This window comes from Patella vulgata, chromosome 6, assembly GCF_932274485.2.
Source record: "Patella vulgata chromosome 6, xgPatVulg1.2, whole genome shotgun sequence".
Taxonomy (NCBI): Eukaryota; Metazoa; Mollusca; class Gastropoda; family Patellidae; genus Patella; species Patella vulgata.
In genome coordinates, this window is record NC_065884.2 from 57401777 (window position 1) to 57408874 (window position 7098).

Consider the following 7098-nt stretch of genomic DNA (forward strand, 5'->3'; position numbering starts at 1 on the left):
AAATGCGAGTGGCTGTGCCCCTTGGGGTCGGGACATGCACCAAAATCAATGGAATAAGGAATAATGACAAATTCCAAGATGCTCCATTCGGAATTGCGGGCTGTAGACAATACGATAAACACTAAAATTGGGCGTGACTCTGTCCTTAAGGGTTGAACATGGCTCAATATAAATAGGTACAACCCTGTTATAGAAATTATTTATCATGCCAAATTTAAACAAAATCTGTTAATAAATGCAACCAGTAGTGTATTTTCAGACAAAATATTAGCAATAAAGTGGGTGTGGCACCGCTCCTGGTGGTCGGGGCATGCACCAAAATCGATAGTTACTGTCCTTGGACAGGATTAAACAAGTTCTGCAATTGGGAACATTTTCCGAAATGAAATGAAATGGGGTTTAACGTCCTACTGTTCTGCTCCTATACTGGGCTAATGAAGACGGGCATACGCCATTCAGTGTGCTTTGAGGGAAATTTTGCCCGGGCAGCGGCACTATCGCCTACTCTTATATCGAATTCCAACTGCCAGGGGATCTTTTACGTGCATTCCAATATATACACGGGACCTCGGTTTTTCGTTTCATCCGAAGGACTAGACAGCTGTCCTTGTCAGCTGCATCACTGACAAGGGGAAACCACGCCGGAAAATCTGGATGAACTTTCTCGGCCAACGCAGGGATCGAACACCCGACCTCCAGGCTAGCGAGCTAGAGGGTTACTGTCCTTACGGTATAAGAATAAATATGCCACGTTCCAAGATGATCCATTGAGAATTGCGGCCTGTAGACAATAAACACAAAAATGAGCGAGGATTTGTCCCTGGGGGATTGGAAATGGAACAATATAAAAATGTATAATCTGGTTATTGAAATGATTGGTCATGCCGAATTTGAACAAAATCTGTTATTAAGTGTAACCCGCAGAGTATTTACAGAAAAATATTTTTTAAAAAGTGAGTGTGGCAGCCCCATTGGTTCGAGGCATGCACCACAATCAATAGTTGCATTCTTTAGTGTATAAGGAATAAGTATGCCAATCTCCAAGATGATAGATTCAGAACTACAAACTACAGGCGATTAACACCCTGACCATCGGGGCATACACTAAAATAAATAGTTGCCGTCCTTAGGATATAAAGAATAAATATGCCAAGTTCCAAAGATGAACCATTCAGGTTGCGGGTTGTTAGACGATGAACGAAAAAAATGGGCGTGGCTCTGTCGCTGGGGAATATAAGTAGGTATAATCCTATTATTGAAATGATTCGAACAAAATCTGTTAATACTTGCGACATGTAGAGAATTTACAGACAAAAAACTGGGCGTGGCACCGCCCCCTTGCATGACCAATCATGGTAGTAGTGTTACGGTTAATCCGCAGTATAAATTCGTCAGAGGCTTTAAAGCGAAATACACACTTTCTACAAATCGGGAGCCATCTTGGCTCGGTGATTAAGATGTTGGCTCGCTAACCTGGTCGTCCTTTGTTCGATCCCTGTTTTGACAAGAAAGTTCATCTTGATTTTTCGGGGTGGTTCCAGGGATGGAACCAAAAACCGAGGCCCCGTGTACATATTGGCGTACACGTTAAAGAACCCTTAACAGATACAAGGGTTAGTCGTAGCGCAGGAACATGGAGTGTAAATTGTGGCCATATTTTTTTCAACTTTTCAAGAGAGTTATTTTTATATTCATATATAGGCTGGTCAAACGTTAGTTTGACGTAGAACAAATTGCAACAAAAGGTTTTTTGATTTCTATTAACTTATTAGGATGTCCTAAGTAAGGAAAAGAAAGTTTACCAAAATCGGAGTCCAAATAAGGACGGGGGGGCGTGGCAAAATCCAAGATGGCGGCTGTCGATCAAAAATTGCAAATATCTCTAAAACTATTGGATTTAGACACCATAAATGTATTGCGGACAGATAGGAAGTCGGTATCAGCGAGTCCAACAATTGCGACGTTATGTCTCTATGACGTCAGGACGTCGCTGCGATGTCAGAACGGCATATCAGACGTCACATTTCTTCCAAAATTAGTCCATTTACACCATCTTAACAGCAGAAACGAATGCTGATGCAGAAAAGAGTGCATGCCCAGTATGTTGCAGGTTGATAAAGAAGAACAATGTGTTAAAATTACGGAGAGGGGGTGGGCTAAAAGTATAACTACTGCTGCGTTGCTGATAGGTGATACTATCAGAGTAGCTGCAGGAAGACGGATTCATTTCTATTGTTGCAGAAATGAAATAAAATGAGGTTATACATCCTATTGTTCTGCTCCGATTTGGCTGCCTTAGTGTGCTATGAGGGAAAATTTGCCCTGCAATGGCGCAACAACCTACTCATATATCGAATTTCATCTGCCAAGAGGTCTTTTATTGGAGAAGTAGTGCACCAAAAGGTGAATAGTTGGGGCTGATCAATTTTGACATTTGCCGCAAAAATCATCAGAAAGATTTATATATTGACACCAGTTTCGTAGATGTACCTGAGATGTGTTACAAAACCAACTTTCGCGGTAATGTGAACAGAATATCAGAGAGTCCAAAAGGTGAAAATCGGTCGACCCTATCCATGCAACATTCAATGCACTTCCACAGTACAAGCACAAAATTGGTGTCAAACATTGAGTCGCTGGAGTCCTTAATGTCGCTTTTTTTTTTTTATCTATTTGGCCACTACATCGTCGCTCTCATTCGGCTTCATCCTTAAAATTGATTATATCGTCTTTATACTAGTTATGTTAGGCCACATTTTGAAGAAGTTCTTATATTTGTCCCTATACATTTTCTGGTTATTTATCTCAGACGTCGGTTTGAAGGTTGGTTTTTATAAGAATACGACCCGCTAAATCCAAAGAGCTTGGGCATCCCCCCGTCCCCAAAAGTGACGGCAAATTCCGCTAAGAAGCCAAATTCAAAATGGGACCCATTTTAGAGAGAAAATCATAAAGTCCCCTGTATAGTTTTTCGTGGTCTCCTAATTCAGGTATTAACATAAAATATGTTCCACCCAAAGGTATTCCAATCTGACCCCTATGTCGCATTCCCGGTCACGATTGGCGGGACATTTCGAAATGAAATGGGGTTTAACATCCTACAGTTCTGCCCAAACTGGAATAATGAAGACGGAGGGACATTTCAATGTTAATTGTAGTAATGTGATGGTGTAATACGTTAAACTGGAGGTTTTCGCGGTCGCCGAATTAATATCTGAACTGCTAAATGTAATATTTTCTCCCATGGTCTACTGAACATAGATACTTTGTCAAATTTGAGTACCATATTGGTGCTTTGTTCGGTCATGGCACATTTTAGAGTTCAGATGTTAATTTGCCTACCCCAAAAACCTACTATTTGACGTATTATGCCACAACATTGCTAACATCGAAATTTCTTGTCAAAATAATGTGGCCATATTTTGATTAAAGTCGTCATATTGGAATAATAATTTGTATTGGCATCATCCGGATTCTGAATCGGCACATATTAAAGATATATAATCCATCAAAACACATTAGTTGGACTTTATTTCATGGCCCGCGACAGCGACATCCAGGCCCTGGGACAAGCAACTCGACGAAACGTTTTGAAAGACACATAGTCTCTTCCGTCACTTGGTGTATATCTGGGGTAACTGTAAAAAGGTCCGCAATTGCCAAAAATATTGAAAAACTTCCAGATTTTTAGCGCCTAATAAAACGGAGACGAAGGTAAAAGTTTCGCTTTCAGTTTCGTTTTTAATGTAAATTGTGCTTTATAGAGTATATCTTGGTGTTTCTAGCTTCTGCGCATCTAACTTGCGGCAACCTTAGCGGGGGGGTAGTAGTAAAAAAAACATCATATGTCAAGTCGAAAAATATGCACTGGACTTGGGTAGACCACCCATCCATTAAAATCTTGCGTAAAAAAATATGCACCATCATTTTTAAGAAAGACCACCCTAAAATCTTGCGCAATAAAATGTGTTCTTCACAGTTGCTCAATTGACCACCCAAAAATCATGTGCAAGAAAATGTGTTCCTCACAGTTGCTTATTAGACCACCCTAAAATCTTGTGCAAGAAAATGTGTTTCTTGAAATATCTCATTTTAGAAGACCCAAAAGTATGTGCAATACCTAACTACTAAAAGGCTGAGCAATAGAACAAATGACAAGACGATATGTTATAAATACAGTATTTATATTGAGTTGAGGTTCGACAAAATTCTGATTCTGAATTATTAGCAAAGATAGTCTAAGACTGCCCATATGCAGAGACAGGCTAAAATATATGAACTTAGGCTTGTACCTATTCATTTATTGTGCTTTCCCATATCCACTCAAATCTACTGATCACAGGTTGACCAATTTTGACCAGAGTGTGAAGAAGTAAAAGATTACCCAAATCTTATCTCGGCATGCTGCAGTGTTGTGGGTAAAAAAGATGTTGACCCTCTCCACACAACGTGTTTATTTGGAGTGGGCTGGCAACCCAAATTGACAGGACAACAGTCGATCAAATCACGGGATAACACTTGAATGAAATGATAAGGCTTTGAAATATTAATGAATATTTATGTAAATAAACATATACAAGAAACAGGAGTTACAGTACAAACATAAACAAGTTGACAGTTTTCTTTGTTTATAGTTCTAATTCAATAATTAGAGTTCACGAGTCACGGAATTCACAGTTCACAGAGTTCATGGTTCACAGAGTTCATGATGTCTATGGAGATCCGCCATGTTAGAACGCATGGGTTTTCACGAAATTAAAGTTCACTTTCCCGGAGGAATTATAAAGTTAATCACAGTCGTCACCTTACGACACAAAGTTCACCATTCACTAAAGTATCACAATTGTCCTAAAAACATAGTTACCAAACACCACCTCCGAGACAGGGAAAAAAACAGTATCGACACGACATTGTAACATGCTTAAGGGTGAATCTTGCGTTTTGATTGGTGTATTAGACACTGTCGATTGGACAATATATAACACCCTCTGTTTTAGCAAGGTGAATAACTGCGTATTTAAATATTACAGTGTACTTTTTTTTCATTTTGTGCTCAGCCATCTTCCTCAACTCAAATCTTCATTGACAAATATCTTCAAGAAATTCTGCTCAAATGACCATCACACTATTTTCAAACTTCATCCAAACACATCTCAGAAATATATAAAACAGAAGAAAATCAGTCATAAACAGGCATCATAAAATATTCGTAACTAAGCAGTGTGGACAATTTTTTTTTTTTTTTTTTTTTTTTTGCACTCTGCAGTGTTTACTTTAAAGTTGGACAATTTAAATCAAAGTTTTCCCAAATTCTGAATAACATGATCCGCCTGATAATGAGTCATTAGTCTCAAGAAATTGTTTGAAAATATAGTCACTAGGGGAGGTGAAGTAGCAGCTGATTTAACTAGGATAACGGGAAATTATGCTAAAATTGACAACACGTCAGAACGATATACATAGCAACCACTTGAATCCTAGGCATCACATAGTTTTAAAGGGTATTCTGAGGGGTGTATGCAAGAACTGCTCTTCTCTGAACAAGAACTAGCAATAAAATTGTGTTGACGGTCTGCAAATAAAATAATAAAGGCTAAAAACTCACCCATGTTAAAGTTATCAAAACTTCGAAAGTGTAGCCATCATTGTTGCAAGCGGATGGCGTAATAAATAAACCGGAAGTTCCACAAATAACGAAGGTCGGTGTTCATCGTCTTTTTCCGTTCAGTCAGTGTAGACGCTACACTTGAAAAAGCCGGGTTTTTAAAAAGCCGGCTTTTTCAAGCCTAGTGTAGACGAAGCTTAAGCTTAACATCATTAATTAGTATGCACAGATAGTTCTTTATATATAAAAAGACAGAACTTATTTTTTGAGTGTTATTAAAGTATTCTTATTGTTGTAGCATTGTAAATGTTCTAATTTTCTTATATATTTTTTTTTTAAATTTTTCATCGTTTTCGCTTAAAAATGTGGTATGTGTTTTCTTGAAAATTAATAAAAAAAAAAAATTACCAAAAATATGTTCTTCAAATCAGTTCAAATAAACAGCTTCATTCTGGCCTTTATTTCATAGAAATTGACGGAAAACTAGAGCGGGTAGGATAAAATTGATATAATATCGGCGGTCATATTTGATGACGTCATTGTGGAATAACCTACCACGTGGTGAGTGTCCACCCAAGTTCAAAATACTTACTTCGGCACCCACTAAACATTTCTTCAAAAAATTTCTTCCTACTCAAACTTTCCTTCAGAACCATAGTCAGATGCTGGATTAGATACCCCGACGTTGACGATTGCATCAAACAGAACGAGAACGGGTCAGGGCTCCACGGCACCAAGGCCTGGGCAGGTGACTTATAGTTTTAAATTTACCAATTTTTACAAAAAAGGTGAACTGACAGAATCCGATTCTAATCTTACCAATGAAACTATATACCCACATTCAGCAAAGTTACCTGTTTTCTTCTGCTTTACGATCAAGTAACAGTGTATTTTTTAAATACTTTATACCAACAAATGTTTTTTTTTTAAAACATTACCATTACGCGGCATACCTCCGGGACCCTCTAGACTCCAAGACCCTGGACAAGCGTGCCATTTGCCCCTCCCCCCTCTCTTACGGGCCCTGCTTTATTTCCATCGCACGGCTTAACCTGGTGTTTGACTACCGTAGTACCATTAGCCATGCTCATCAGGAAAATACATCCCAATAGACTTTCAGCTACAACGTAAAAAATCGGGTAGACCAGTTTTCATCTTTTTGAACTCTGTGGTATTGACTTCCTGTCTGTCCACATGAACGGGACCCCCAAAACGTAACTTTTTAAGTGTAGCTTTTAGGAACACCACCAATTAAAGGGGCGCTTTTCGCATTACATTCAAAATTGTTTTTTGTTTATTTGTAACACATCTCGAGTACACCTGTGTCAAAATATGGATACTTGTGATGATTTTGGGGATTAACCTACTTCTGAGTGGCCCAAATATGAAAATTGGTCAGCCCCGCCCATTCAACCTTTAATGCACTTCTCCAGTAAAAGAACCCTTTGCAGTTGGAATTCGATATAAGAGTGCTTTTGCGCCACTGCAGGGCA

At 38.7% G+C, this 7098-nt stretch overlaps 1 long non-coding RNA gene across 1 annotated transcript; it reads right to left on the reverse strand.

The window, feature by feature from the left end:
• Positions 1-4537: 4537 nt before the first annotated feature.
• LOC126823815 (uncharacterized) lies at positions 4538-5758 on the reverse strand. Its single transcript, XR_007681325.1, has 2 exons — positions 5606-5758; positions 4538-5152 (listed from the first exon to the last, which is right to left on the reverse strand). It is a non-coding gene; the product is annotated as an uncharacterized LOC126823815 (long non-coding RNA).
• Positions 5759-7098: the final 1340 nt, after the last annotated feature.